The sequence below is a fragment of the Ranitomeya variabilis genome, chromosome 7, assembly GCF_051348905.1.
Source record: "Ranitomeya variabilis isolate aRanVar5 chromosome 7, aRanVar5.hap1, whole genome shotgun sequence".
NCBI classification, from domain to species: Eukaryota; Metazoa; Chordata; class Amphibia; order Anura; family Dendrobatidae; genus Ranitomeya; species Ranitomeya variabilis.
In genome coordinates, this window is record NC_135238.1 from 129033017 (window position 1) to 129048520 (window position 15504).

Sequence of the window (15504 nt, forward strand, 5' to 3'; positions counted from 1 at the left end):
TTGAAGAGGGTCGAGAAGAGAATTATCTGAGAGATAGCGGGTAAGACGGGAGTGGACCAGGCGTTCCAGGAGTTTAGAGATGAAGGGAAGATTAGAGACAGGTCTATAATTAGCGGCACAATTTTGATCGAGGGAGGGCTTTTTAAGTAGTGGATGTATGATGGCATGCTTAAATGAGGAGGGAAAAATACCGGAAGTGAGGGAAAGGTTGAATATTTTTGTTAGGTGAGAGGTGACAGCCGGGGAAAGGGACTGGAGGAGATGCGACGGAATGGGGTCGCTGGTGCAAGTGGTCGGGCGAGAAGATGCAAGGAGCCTGCTTACTTCTTCTTCTGTAACTGGTTCAAAGTCAGAGAGTGAACTAGATGCAGTGGGGGAGGGAGGACAGTGCTTGGTATGAAGAGATTGGGAAATGATTTCCTGTCGAATGTGGTCAATTTTTTCTTTGAAGTAATTGGCCAGATCGTCAGCGTGGAGATCTGTGGTTGGGGCCTGCTCTCTTGGGTTGAGTAGGGACCGGAAAGTGTCAAAGAGACGTTTAGGGTTATTGGACAGCGAGGTGTTGAAATAGGTTTGTTTGGAGAGGTGAAGGGCAGAGTTGTATGTTTTTAACATGAACTTATAATGGATGAAATCTTCGGGCAGATTAGATTTTCTCCACAGACGTTCGGCGCACCTGGAGCACCGCTGCAGGAAACGTGTTTGCAGCGTGTGCCACGGTTGTCGCCGTCTGTGCCGAGTTGTTCTATGTATAGGAGGTGCAGCTTCTTCCAGGGCACTTTGCAGGGTTTCATTGTAATGCTACATTAAAGAATACTCTTCTACGTTGGTGGAAAAATCTCCTCTCCTCCAGACGCAAAAAATGCCCGCTTGTGACTGTCACCTTCCTTGGTATAAATAGATCCTTGGAGAGATATTTGTATTGTCCCCTTACTGTATATACTTATACATGGTTATTAGATCGCCCCTCAGTCATCTTTTTTCTAGACTAAACAATCCTAATTTTGCTAATGTCTCTGGGTATTGTAGTTCCCCCATACCCTTTATTAATTTTGTTGCCCTCCTTTGTACTTGCTGTAGTTCCATTATAGTAACATAGTAACATAGTAATTAAGGTTGAAGGAAGACTTTAAGTCCATCTAGTTCAACCCATAGCCTAACCTAACATGCCCTAACATGTTGATCCAGAGGAAGGCAAAAAAAAACCATGTGGCAAAGAGTAAGCTCCACACTGGGGAAAAAAACTCCTTCCCGACTCCACATACGGTAATCAGACTAGTTCCCTGGATCAACCCCCTAACAAGGAATCTAGTATATATAACCTGTAACATTATACTTTTCAAGAAAGGCATCCAGTCCCCACTTAAATTTAAGTAATGAATCACCCATTACAACATCATACGGCAGAGAGTTCCATAGTCTTACTGTTCTTACAGTAAAGAATCCGCGTCTGTTATTATGCTTAAACCTTCTTTCCTCCAGACTTAGGGGATCCCCCATGTCCCTGTCTCAGGTCTATGATTAAAAAGATCATCAGAAAGGTCTTTGTACTGTCCCCTCATATATTTATACATTAACATAAGATCACCCTTAGCCTTTGTTTTTCCAAACTAAATAGCCCCAAGTGTAATAATCTATCCTGGTATTGCAGACCCCCCAGTCCTCTAATAACCTTGGTCGCTCTTCTCTGCACCCGCTCCTGTTCAGCTTTGTCTTTCTTATACACCGGAGACCAGAACTGTACACAGTATTCTAAGTGTGGACGAACTAGTAACTTGAATAGAGGTAAAATTATGTTCTCCCCATGAGCATCTATGCCTCTTTTAATGCATCCCATTATTTTATTTGCCTTTGTAGCAGCTGCCCAACACTGGCCACTAAATGTGAGTTTGTCATCCACCAATACTCCCAGGTCTTTTTCATTGACGGTTTTGCCCAAAATTTCAGAATTAAGAACATAGTTATACATCTTATTACTTCTACCCAAGTGCATGACCTTACATTTATCCCCATTAAAGCTCATTTGCCATTTATCAGCCCAAGCTTCTAGTTTACATAAATCATCCTGTAATATAAAATTGTCCTCCTCTGTATTGATTACCCTGCAGAGTTTAGTGTCATCTGCAAATATTGAAATTCCACTCTGTATTCCCCCTACAAGATCATTAATAAATATGTTAAAAAGAAGAGGGCCCAATACTGACCCCTGTGGTACCCCACTGCTAACCGCGACCCAGTCCGACTGTGCTCCATAAATAACCACCCTTCATTTCCTATCCCTAAGCCAGCTCCTAACCCACTTACTGAGCACAGGTGCCCAAAATTGTACAAAGTACTTTATGTGCAGTCTAACCATGGATATTTACAGAGGCAGCATAATGCTCTCATCATGTGTATCCAGACCTCTTTTTAATGCACCCCATGATCCTGTTTGCCTTGGCAGCCGCTGCCTGGCATTGGCTACTCCAGGTAAGTTTATCATTAACTAGAATCCCAAAGTCCTTCTCCATCTCATATTTACCCAGTGGTTTCCCATTCAGTGTGCAATGGTGATATTGATTCCTTCTTCACATGTGTATAACCTTACATTTATCATTCTTAAACCGCATCTGCCACCTCTCGGCCAAAGTTTCCAAATTATCCTGATCCATCTGTAGCAGAATACTATACCCAGGGATCGGCAGGGGAGGTGGAGTGGCAACTGTCTAAGCATACTCACCTGCTCCTGTCCCTGGTTCCCCAGCACCGGCAGCTTCTTCCTGTAGTGAGCAGTCATATGGTACCACTCATTACAGTAATGAATATGGACCCTGTTGTGAATTCCGTTCTCGAACTCCCTCCTGTGGTCATGAATGGTACTTCGGTGAGTTCTGTCCGTGGACTCCCTCTGGTGGCTGTGAGTGGAGCTGCTGACTCTGAGATTCCTTCCCCACCTGCCCTCGTTTAGGGCTAGGCTGGATTCTCTATTTAACTCCACTCAGATCGTTACTCCATGCCAGCTGTCAATGTTCTAGTACTGGTTCAGATCTCTCCTGGATCTTTCTGAGGACCTGTCTACTCCAGCGAAGCTAAGTTCCTGCTTGTTCATTTGTTACATATGGTTTTTCTTGCTAAGTTCTAGTCCAGCTTGCTATCATGAAACTGCCTGGCTAGCTGGAAGCTCTGGGGGTGCAGAGTGGCATCACCGCACCGTGAGTCAGTGCGGGGGTATTTTTTGCACACTCTGCGTGGTTTTGTAGTTTTTTGTGTTGACCGCAAAGATCCCTTTTCTGTCCTCAATCTGTTTAGTTAGACTGGCCTCCCTTTGCTAAAGCCTATTTCATCCTGTGTTTGTGATTTCCTCTTAACTCACAGTCAATACTTGTGGGGGGCTGCTTTTACCTTTGGGGAAATTTCTCTGAGGCAAGTGAGGCTTTGTTTCCTTTCTTTAGGGGTAGTTAGCTCTTAGGCTGTGAAGAGGCGTCTAGGCAGAGTCAGGCACGCTCCACGGCTATTTCTAGTTGTGTTGATAGGAGTAGGGTTTGTGGTCAGCAGAGTTCCCATTTCCCCAGAGCTCGTCCCGATTCCGTGTTTAACTATCAGGTCATTCCCGGTGCACCTAACCACCAGGTCCATAACAGTACAGCTGGCCCACAAAGTGTTAATGCATCTCAATAAAGGGAAAAGAGAAGTTCTGAGACCATTTTTTTTTTTCTCTGCAGTGTGTTTTGCCTTTCTTTTCCCCTTAAACTCTGGGTGGTTCAGAACTCAGGTGTGGATATGGACATTCAAGGTCTGTCCTCTAGTGTAGATCAACTCGCTGCAAAGGTACAAAACATTCAAGATTATGTAGTTCAGAATCCTATGTTGGAGCCTAGAATTCCAATTCCTGATTTGTTTTCTGGGGATAGATCTAAATTTCTGAATTTCAAAAACAATTGTAAACTGTTTCTTGCTCTGAAACCCTGCTCTTCTGGTGACCCTATTCAGCACGTAAGAATCATTATTTCTTTGTTGCGTGGCGACCCTCAAGACTGGGCATTCGCCCTGGCGCCAGGAGATCCTGCATTGTGTAATGTAGATGCGTTTTTTTCTGGCGCTGGGATTGCTTTATGATGAACCGAATTCTGTGGATCAGGCAGAGAAAATTTTGCTGGCTTTGTGTCAGGGTCAGGATGAAGCGGAGGTATATTGCCAGAAGTTCAGAAAGTGGTCTGTGCTTACTCAATGGAATGAGTGTGCCCTGGCAGCAATTTTCAGAAAGGGTCTTTCTGAAGCCCTTAAGGATGTTATGGTGGGGTTCCCCACGCCTGCTGGTCTGAATGAATCAATGTCCTTGGCCATACAGATCGATCGGCGCTTACGTGAGCGCAAAACTGTGCACCATTTGGCGGTATCCTCTGAGCAGAGGCCTGAGCCTATGCAATGTGATAGGACTTTGACCAGAGCTGAACGGCAAGAACGTAGACGTCAGAATGGGCTGTGTTTTTACTGTGGTGACTCCACTCATGCTATCTCTGATTGTCCTAAGCGCACTAAGCGGTTCGCTAGGTCCGTCACCATTGGTACTGTACAGCCTAAATTTCTTTTGTCTGTTACTCTGAATTGCTCTTTGTCATCCTATTCTGTTATGGCATTTGTGGATTCAGGCGCTGCCCTGAATTTGATGGACTTAGAGTTTGCCAGGCACTGTGTTTTTTTCTTGGAGCCCTTGCAGCATCCCATTCCTTTGAGGGGAATTGATGCTACACCTTTGGCCAAGAATAAGCCTCAGTACTGGACCCAGTTGACCATGTGCATGGCTCTTGCGCATCAGGAGGATATTCGCTTTTTGGTGTTGCATAATCTGCATGATGTGGTCGTGTTGGGTTTGCCATGGCTGCAGGTCCATAATCCAGTATTGGATTGGAAATCAATGTCGGTGTCCAGTTGGGGTTGTCAAGGGGTACATGGGGATGTTTCATTGTTGTCAATTTCTTCCTCCACTCCTTCTGAAGTCCCTGAGTTTTTGTCGGATTTCCGGGATGTATTTGATGAGCCCAAGTCTAGTACCCTACCTCCTCATAGGGATTGTGATTGTGCTATTAATTTGATTCCTGGTAGCAAGTTCCCTAAGGGACGACTTTTCAATTTGTCTGTGCCAGAACACGCCGCTATGCGAAGTTATATAAAGGAGTCCTTGGAGAAAGGGCATATTCGCCCGTCGTCGTCACCATTGGGAGCAGGGTTCTTTTTTGTGGCCAAGAAGGATGGTTCTCTGAGACCTTGTATAGATTTCCGCCTTCTTAATAAAATCACGGTCAAATTTCAGTACCCTTTGCCTCTACTGTCTGATTTATTTGCTCGGATTAAGAGGGCTAGTTGGTTCACCAAGATAGACCTTCGAGGGGTGTATAATCTCGTGCGTATTAAACAGGGCGATGAATGGAAAACAGCATTTAATACGCCCGAGGGCCATTTTGAGTACCTGGTTATGCCATTCGGCCTTTCTAATGCTCCCTCTTTGTTTCAGTCCTTTATGCATGACATCTTCCGAAAGTATCTGGATAGATTCATGATCGTATATTTGGATGATATTTTGGTCTTTTCGGATGATTGGGAGTCCCATGTGAAGCAGGTCAGAATGGTGTTCCAAGTCCTTCGTGCTAATTCCTTGTTTGTGAAGGGATCTAAGTGTCTCTTTGGAGTTCAGAAGGTTTCCTTTTTGGGTTTCATTTTTTCCCCTTCTACTATCGAGATGGATCCTGTTAAAGTCCAAGCTATTTATGATTGGACTCGGCCTACATCTGTGAAGAGCCTTCAGAAATTTCTGGGCTTTGCCAATTTTTACCGTCGCTTCATCGCTAATTTTTCTAGTGTTGTTAAACCGTTGACTGATTTGACCAAGAAGGGTGCTGATGTGGTGAATTGGTCCTCTGCGGCCGTTGAGGCTTTTCAGGAGTTGAAACGTCGTTTCTCTTCGGCTCCTGTGTTGTGTCAGCCAGATGTTTTGCTCCCTTTTCAGGTCGAGGTTGATGCTTCTGAAATTGGAGCAGGGGCTGTTTTGCCTCAGAGAAGTTCTGAATGCTCTGTAATGAAGCCATGCGCTTTCTTTTCAAGAAAGTTTTCGCCTGCTGAGCGTAATTATGATGTTGGCAATCGGGAGTTGTTGGCTATGAAGTGGGCATTCGAGGAGTGGCGACATTGGCTTGAAGGAGCCAAGCATCGCGTGGTGGTCTTGACAGATCACAAGAATCTGACTTATCTCGAGTCTGCCAAGCGGTTGAATCCTAGACAGGCTCGTTGGTCGCTGTTTTTCTCCCGTTTCAATTTTGTGGTTTCGTACCTTCCGGGTTCTAAGAATGTGAAGGCTGATGCCCTTTCAAGGAGTTTTGTGCCTGATTCTCCTGGGGTTCCTGAGCCAGCTGGTATTCTCAGAGAGGGGGTAGTTCTGTCTGCCATCTCCCCTGATTTGCGGCGGGTGCTGCAGGAGTTCCAGGCTGATAGACCTGACCGTTGTCAGAAACTGTTTGTCCCTGATAGATGGACTAATAGAGTTTTCTCTGAGGTTCATTGTTCGGTGTTGGCTGGTCATCCTGGGATTTTTGGTACCAGAGATTTGGTGGCTAGGTCCTTTTGGTGGCCTTCTTTGTCGCAGGATGTGCGTTCTTTTGTGCAGTCTTGTGGGACTTGTGCTCGGGCTAAGCCCTGCTGTTCTCGTGCCAGTGGGTTACTTTTGCCCTTGCCGGTCCCAAAAAGGCCCTGGATGCATGTTTCCATGGATTTTATTTCAGATCTTCCTGTTTCTCAAAGGATGTCGGTCATCTGGGTGGTTTGTGATCGCTTCTCTAAAATGGTCCATTTGGTACCCTTGCCTAAATTGCCTTCTTCCTCTGATTTGGTTCCATTATTTTTCCAACATGTGGTTCGTTTGCATGGCATTCCGGAGAACATCGTGTCTGACAGAGGTTCCCAGTTTGTTTCAAGGTTTTGGCGTTCCTTTTGTGCTAAGATGGGCATTGATTTGTCTTTTTCTTTGGCTTTCCATCCTCAGACAAATGGCCAAACCGAACGAACCAATCAGACTTTGAAAACCTATCTGAGATGTTTTGTTTCTGCAGATCAGGATGATTGGGTGACCTTCTTGCCATTGGCTGAGTTCGCCCTTAATAATCAGGCCAGTTCGGCTACTTTGGTTTCGCCTTTTTTTTGTAATTCTGGTTTTCATCCTCGTTTTTCTTCAGGGCAGGTTGAGCCTTCGGACTGTCCTGGTGTGGATTCTGTGGTGGACAGGTTGCAGCAAATTTGGACTCATGTGGTGGACAATTTGACCTTGTCCCAAGAGAAGGCTCAACGTTTCGCTAACCGCCGTCGCCGTGTTGGTCCCCGAGTTCGTGTTGTGGATTTGGTTTGGTTATCATCTCGTTATGTTCCTATGAAGGTTTATTCTCCTAAGTTTAAGCCTCGTTTCATTGGTCCTTATAAGATTTCTGAAATTCTTAATCCTGTATCATTTCGTTTGGCCCTTCCTGCTTCTTTTGCCATCCATAATGTGTTCCATAGGTCGTTGCTGCAGAGATATGTGGCGCCTATGGTTCCCTCCATTGATCCTCCTGCTCCGGTGTTGGTCGAGGGGGAGTTGGAGTATGTGGTGGAGAAGATTTTGGATTCTCGTATTTCGAGACGAAAACTTCAGTACTTGGTCAAATGGAAGGGCTATGGTCAGGAGGATAATTCCTGGGTTGTTGCCTCTGATGTCCATGCTGCCGATTTAGTTCATGCCTTTCATTTGGCTCGTCCTGATCGGCCTTGGGGCTCTGGTGAGGGTTCGGTGACCCCTCCTCAAGGGGGGGGTACTGTTGTGAATTCCGTTCTCGAACTCCCTCCTGTGGTCATGAATGGTACTTCGGTGAGTTCTGTCCGTGGACTCCCTCTGGTGGCTGTGAGTGGAGCTGCTGGTTCTGAGATTCCTTCCCCACCTGCCCTCGTTTAGGGCTAGGCTGGATCCTCTATTTAACTCCACTCAGATCGTTACTCCATGCCAGCTGTCAATGTTCTAGTACTGGTTCAGATCTCTCCTGGATCTTTCTGAGGACCTGTCTACTCCAGCGAAGCTAAGTTCCTGCTTGTTCATTTGTTACATATGGTTTTTCTTGCTAAGTTCTAGTCCAGCTTGCTATCATGAAACTGCCTGGCTAGCTGGAAGCTCTGGGGGTGCAGAGTGGCATCACCGCACCGTGAGTCAGTGCGGGGGTATTTTTTGCACACTCTGCGTGGTTTTGTAGTTTTTTGTGTTGACCGCAAAGATCCCTTTTCTATCCTCAATCTGTTTAGTTAGACTGGCCTCCCTTTGCTAAAGCCTATTTCATCCTGTGTTTGTGATTTCCTCTTAACTCACAGTCAATACTTGTGGGGGGCTGCTTTTACCTTTGGGGAAATTTCTCTGAGGCAAGTGAGGCTTTGTTTCCTTTCTTTAGGGGTAGTTAGCTCTTAGGCTGTGAAGAGGCGTCTAGGCAGAGTCAGGCACGCTCCACGGCTATTTCTAGTTGTGTTGATAGGAGTAGGGTTTGCGGTCAGCAGAGTTCCCATTTCCCCAGAGCTCATCCCGATTCCGTGTTTAACTATCAGGTCATTCCTGGTGCACCTAACCACCAGGTCCATAACAGGACCCCACTCCACTCCCATAGGGGTGGAGCCGCATATTCATTACTGTAATAAGCGGTACCATGTGACCACTCACTACAGGAAGAAGCTGCCGGCGCCGGGAAAGCAGGGACCGCGCCAGGAGCAGGTGAGTATAAGCAGTGCGCGATATTCACCTGCTCCCCATTCCACCATCGGCGCCGCTGCATCTTCTGCATCCTCTACACTGACGCTCAGGTCAGAGGGTGCGGTGACGCGATTAGTGTGCGCCGTCCTCTGCCTGAACAGTCAGTGCAGAGGACGGAGAAGGCACAGCAGCAGTCAGCGCTGGAACGCGGAGCAGGTGAATATAGCAAGTGCCGGGGGCCTGAGCAAAAAGAGGTGAGTATGTAATTTTTTTTTTATTGCAGCAACAGCATATGGGGCAAATGACTGTATGGAGCATCTTATGGGGCATAATCAGCATTTATGGAGCATTACATGGGGCAAATAACTGTATGGAGCATTTTATGGGGCCATAATCAGCATTTATGGAGCATTACATGGGGCAAATGACTGTATGGAGCACCTTATGGGGCAAAATCAGCATTTATGGAGCATTACATGAGGCAAATGACTGTATGGAGCATCATATGGGGTCATAATTCGCATTTGTGGAGCATTATATGGGGCAAATGTCTCTATGGAGCATCTTATGGGGCCATAATCAGCATTTGTGCAGCATTATATGGGGTGTATTTAGTATGGAGCATCTTATGGGGTTCATCATAAACTGTATGGAGCATTATATGGGGCTCCTGATGCAATATGATATTCAAAAACACTTAACTTGATGTCTCAATTAATTTTACTTTTATTGGTATCTATTTTTATTTTTGACATTTACCGGTAGCTGTTGCATTTTCCACCCTAGGCTTATACTCGAGTCATTACAACCATTCTTTCCTCACAATTTTTTAAGGGGCCTACACTTTCACTTTTGATTCTTTTACTATTGATATAGTTGAAGAACAGTTTGGGATTAGTTTTACACTCCTTAGCAATGTGCTTCTCTTTTTCCTTTTTGGCAGCTTTAATTAGTTTTTTAGATAGTGCATTTTTCTCCCTATAGTTTTTTAGAGCTTCAACGTTGCCATCCTGCTTTAGAAGTTTAAATGCTTTCTTTTTACTGTTAATTGCCCCTCTTACTTATTTGTTTAGCCACATTCGTTTTTTCCTATTTCTTGTCGTTTTATTCCCACAAGGTATAAACAGCTTACAGTGCCTATTTAGGATGTTCTTAAACATTTGCCATTTATTATCTGTATTCTTATTTCTGAGGACATTGTCCCAGTCAACCATTTTCTTTTGTTCCAGTAAACCCATTTTTCTAAAATATAACAGCTATATGAAAGCTATTTTTCCCTTTAAAATTTGCTTGGAGGTAAACTAAGTAAGAGAAACTAACATCATAAAATAACTTATTGTTTTTGCATCAGTTGCATCTTTCACAAATTTTTGCAATGTTCTTTTTTCTAGATCAGATATCAGATCAGATGTGCTCAGGTGTGATTTTGGCCCATTTTTCCACACAAACACACTTCAAATCCTCAAGGTTCCGTGGGTTCCTTTTATGAACTCTTAGTTCCTTACATAAATTTTCTATTGGATTCAGGTCAGGTGATTGGCTAGACAATTCTACCAGCTTTATTCTCTTTCCTTGAAAGCAAATAACAGCTTCCTTGGCTGCGTGTTTGGGATCAATGTCTTGCTTCCCTCATTTCATCTTTATCATCCTGCTAGATGACAGCAGATTTTTATCCAGAATGTACATTTGTCCATTCATCCTTCCTTCAACTAAAGTTTAAATACGCTATATAAAAAGACACATATGCAAACACATCATCATATAGGTAGTCCTGAATTGTTTGTAGGTAGAGATGGGCGAACCTGAAGAGCATAGCCTGAACATCGGGTGTTTGCCGTGCTGTTATGTGCATGACAGCAGGGCAAACACTGCTTCTGATCGGCGATTAAATCATCACCGCCAGTCAGAGAGCTGCGGTTCCTAAGCTGTCAAAAGACAGCATGAGTGCTCAGTTGTGATTGGAAGTATAAACTTTACCTACATTCACTGGTGTCAGCGAATGGGACTACAGTTCCCATCATCCGACACCTGCTGCCGCTAATAACAGTGAGAGCAGGAGCGGCTGATGGGTGTATTCATTAGCCGCCTCCTGTGCTGTAAATAAATATTTTTTTTTAAATGGCATGGTTTCCCCTGTTTTTTTGATAACCAGCCATGCAAAACTCACAGATGGGGTCTGCAACCCTCAGCTGTCAGCTTCAGCAAGGTTAGTTATCAAGAATAGAGGGGTCACCACTCTGTTTTTTTTTTGTTTAAATAAATAATTAAAAAAAAACGGTGTGGGATCATCTCATTTTTTACAACCAGCCTTGCTAAAGCAGACAGCTGGGTGGCTGGTATTCTCAGGCTGGTAAGGGGCCATGGATATTGGCCCCCCAGACTAAAAATAGCAGGCTACAGCTGCCTAGAAAAGGCAAATCTATTAGATGTGCCAATTCTGGTGCTTTGCCCGGCTTTTCCCACTTGCCTTGTAGTGGTGGCAAGTGGGGTTAATAGTTGTGGGGGGGTTGATGTCACCTTTGTATTGTCAGGTGACATCAAGCCCACAGATTACTAATGGATAGGCTCTCATGGTGAAAAACTCTTTGACGCACATGACAGCATGGCAAACGCTGGATGTTCAGGCCCCAAATTCAAGTAAATGGGGTCCAGAGTCGGGTTCGGCTCTAAGTACTGTTCTGGTACCCAAACTTTTTGTAACTGTTTGGCCAGACGCAAACATCCAGGTGTCCAGCCATCTCTGTTTATAGGCATAGTAATCTTAGTGTATGTAAACTTTTGACTTTGCAGTAAGTAATAAAAATGCCTTAAAACATTCTCTCTCTCATTATTCTGGCATTTGGCAAATATTTCTAATGAGGGTAATCCTAATTGACCTAAAAAACAGGAAAGGTTTATTAGGATTTCATGTCATGATTTCATGTCAGATATTGAGAAAAACATGCATATGTGTATTTTTATAAAGTGTATGTAAACTCCTGGTTTCAACTGTATATGAAGTTTACTAGTGCCTTTTGTTCACTGTGGGTATGGTGTTTTTGGGGTGATACACAGTACCTTTTGGCTTCCAAACAGTTCAATAGATGTAGTTGGTGATCATCGTGAGACATATGAATTATTGGCAGACAGGTGAGTATTAGTGAGTATTCATAGGTTTTTTTTTTACATTAACCCCTTCATGACCTTGGGATTTTTCTTTTTTCCGTGTTCGTTTTTCACTCCCCTCCTTCCCAGAGCCATAACTTTTTTATTTTTCCGTCAATTTGGCCATGTGAGGGCTTATTTTTTGTGGGACAAGTTGTACTTTTGAACGACATCATTGATTTTAGCATGCCGTGTACTAGAAAACATGAAAAAAATTCCAAGTGCAGTGAAATTGCAAAAAAAGTGCAGTCCCACAATTGTTTTTTGTTTGGCTTTTTTGCTGGGTTCAATAAATGCTAAAACTGACCTGCCATTATGATTCTCCAGGTCACTACGAGTTCATAGACACCTAACATGACTAGGTTATTTTTTACCTAAGTGGTGAAAAACAATTCCAAACTTTGCTAAAAAAAAAAAAAAAATGCGCCATTTTCCGATACTCGTAGCGTCTCCATTTTTCATGATCTGGGGTCGGTTGAGGGCTTATTTTTTGCGTGCCGAGCTGGCATTTTTAATGATAGAATTTTGGTGCAGATACGTTTTTTTGATCGCCCGTTATTGCATTTTAATGTAATGTCGCGGCAACCAAAAAAACATAATTCTGGCGTTTCAAATTTTTTTCTCGCTATGCTGTTTAGCGATCAGGTTAATGCTTTTTTTTATTGATAGATCAAGCGATTCTGAACACGGCGATACCAAATATGTGTAGGTTTGATTTTTTTTTATTGTTTTTTTTTGATTGGGGCGAAAGGGGGGTGATTTAAACTTTTATATTTTTTTATTTTTTTCACATTTTTGTAACTTTTTTTTTTTACTTTTGCCATGCTTCAATAGCCTCCATGGGAGGCTAGAAGCAGGCACAGCACGATCGGCTCTGCTACATAGCAGCGATCTGCTGTTCGCTGCTATGTAGCAGAAAATCAGGTGTGCTGTGAGCGCCGACCACAGGGTGGCGCTCACAGCTGCCGGGGATCTGTAACCATAGAGGTCTCAAGGACCTCTATGGTTCCAATACTGAAGCATCGCCGACCTCCGATCATGTGACAGGGGTCGGCGATGCCGTCATTTCCGGCCGCCCAGACGGATGCTGTAGTTAAATGCCGCTGTCTGCGTTTGACAGCGGCATTTAACTAGTTAATAGGCGCGGGCAGATCGCGATTCTGCCCGCGCCTATTGCGAGCACATGTCAGCTGTTCAAAACAGCTGACATGTCCCGGCTTTGATGCGGGCTCACCGCGGAGCCCTGCATCAAAGCAGGGGAGCTGACATCGGACATACTATCCCATCCGAGGTCAGAAAGGGGTTAATAAATAGGCAAAAGAGGGTAGGGAAGTGGTTATTTCTAGGGTTGAGCGAAACGGATCGGACATTTTCAAAAATCGCCGACTTTCGGCAAAGTCGGGCTTCATGAAACCCAACCCGATCCCAGTGTGGGATCGGCCATGCTGTCGGCGATCTTCGCGCCAAAGTCGCGTTTCGTATGACGCTTTCAGCACCATTTCTCAGCCAATGAAGGTGGACGCAGAGTGTGGGCAGCGTGATGACATAGGTCTCAGTCCCCACCATCTTAGAGAAGGGCATGACATTGATTGGCTTGCTTTCTGCGGCATTACAGGGGCTATAAGGGGGAGTGCACGCCGACCACCATCTTCCTTCTGCCGATCTGAGCATAGGGAGAGGTTGCTGCAGCTTCGTGAGAAGCAGGGATATTGTTAGGGAGGAAATATTAACCCCCAAACCGCTTGTGCTGTAGCGATTTCCACTGTCCAACACCACCTTTTCTTTGCAGGGACAGTGGAGGCTAGATTTCTGTGCATCAGCTCTGTAGCTTATAAGGCTATGTTCACACGTTGCGGTTTTTGCTGCGGATCCGCAGCGGTTTTCCATGCGGTGTACAGTACAATGTTAACCTATGGAAAACAAAAACCGCAGTGCACACGCTGCGGAAAAATCCGCGCGGAAACGCTGCGGAAAAAAAGAAGTAGCATGTCACTTCTTTGTGCGGATTCCGCAGCGGTTTTCAACAAGCACCAATAGGAAAGTGCAGTTGAAAACCCACAGAGGAATCCGCAGAAAAAACCGCGGAAAAATCCGCAGCAGAATCCGCAACGTGTGCACATACCCTAAGTGTTGTGTATCCGCTTTTTGGGCTCCCCTGGTGGTTGCTGGTGGTACTGGTGACTTGTTTGCACTTTGCTGCTTCTGTTCACCTGCTTCCATCAGTGTTTGGGAGTTTCCTATTTAGCCTTGCTCTCCAGTCATTTCCTTGCCGGTCATCATTGTAACCAGAGCCTTCGGTTGCATGTTCCTGCTACTAGTCTGCTGATCAGCTAAGTGGACTTTGTCCTTTTGTTTTGTACCTTTTGTCCAGTTTGCAGTTTTTGTAATTCTCTGTAGCTGGAAGCTCTTGCGGGCTGAAATTGCCACTCCTGTGTCATGAGTTGACACAGGAGTCTTAAAGTAATTTCAGGATGGTTTTTGAAAGGGTTTTCAGTTGACCGTGAAGTCCCCTTTTGTATCCTTCTGCTATCTAGTAAGTGGACCTCTCTTTGCTAAATCTACTTTCATACTGTGTATGTCTTTTCCTCTTAATTAACCGTTATTACATGTGGGGGGCTGCTATCATCTTTTGGGGGATTTCCCTAGAGGTAAGCCAGGTCTGTTTCTTCCTCTACCAGGCGTAGTTAGTCCTCCGGCTGGCGCGTGGCATATAGGAAACCGTAGGTATGCTCCCTGGCTACTGTTAGTTGTGTGGTAGATTTAGCTCACGGTCAACTCGAGTTTCCATCACCCGAGAGCTCGTTCGTTACTTATATGTTTCTTACGTTCCCTTGCCATTGGGAACCATGACACCTAAGGCTCCCTGATAGCTGCATTGCTGTTTGTATGCCGCTGTGCAAACCAACTGCTTTTTTAAAAGCAAAAGTCCTGTTGCTCCTTTCTGCACAGTTCTATAGTTTATTTGTCCACACTTTTGTGTGCATCAGTCCTTTTTATTGCTGGCTGCCATACTTGTCCTGAGATCATTGTAGGGAGATTGCTATTGTAGTACAGTCTCTTTTTATATATATATCTTCCAGCCACTTTCTGCCAATTATACTGTGTAGTGTAATACAGTGGGCCTGAATTTTTTCTTGCAGCAGTGTCCCACACATAAAAAGGGAGATTAATATTGCCACTAAGTGCATCTGCGTCCTTTCTGTTTGGCGTATATCTGCCAGCCACTTTCTGCCACTTATACTGTGTAGTGTAATACAGTGGGCCTGAATTTTGCAGCAGTTTCCCACACATAAAAAGGGAGATTAATATTGCCACTAAGTACATCTGCGTCCGTTCTGTTTGGCGTATATCTGCCAGCCACTTTCTGCCACTTATACTGTGTAGTGTAATACAGTGAGCCTGAATTTTGAAGCAGTGTCCCACACATAAAAAGGGAGATTAATATTGCCACTATGTGCATCTGCGTCCTTTCTGTTTGGCGTATATCTGCCAGCCACTTTCTGCCACATATACTGTGTAGTGTAATACAGTGGGCCTGAATTTTTTCTTGCAGCAGTGTCCCACACATAAAAAGGGAGATTAATATTGCCACTAAGTGCATCTGCATCCTTTCTGTTTGGTGTATATCTGCC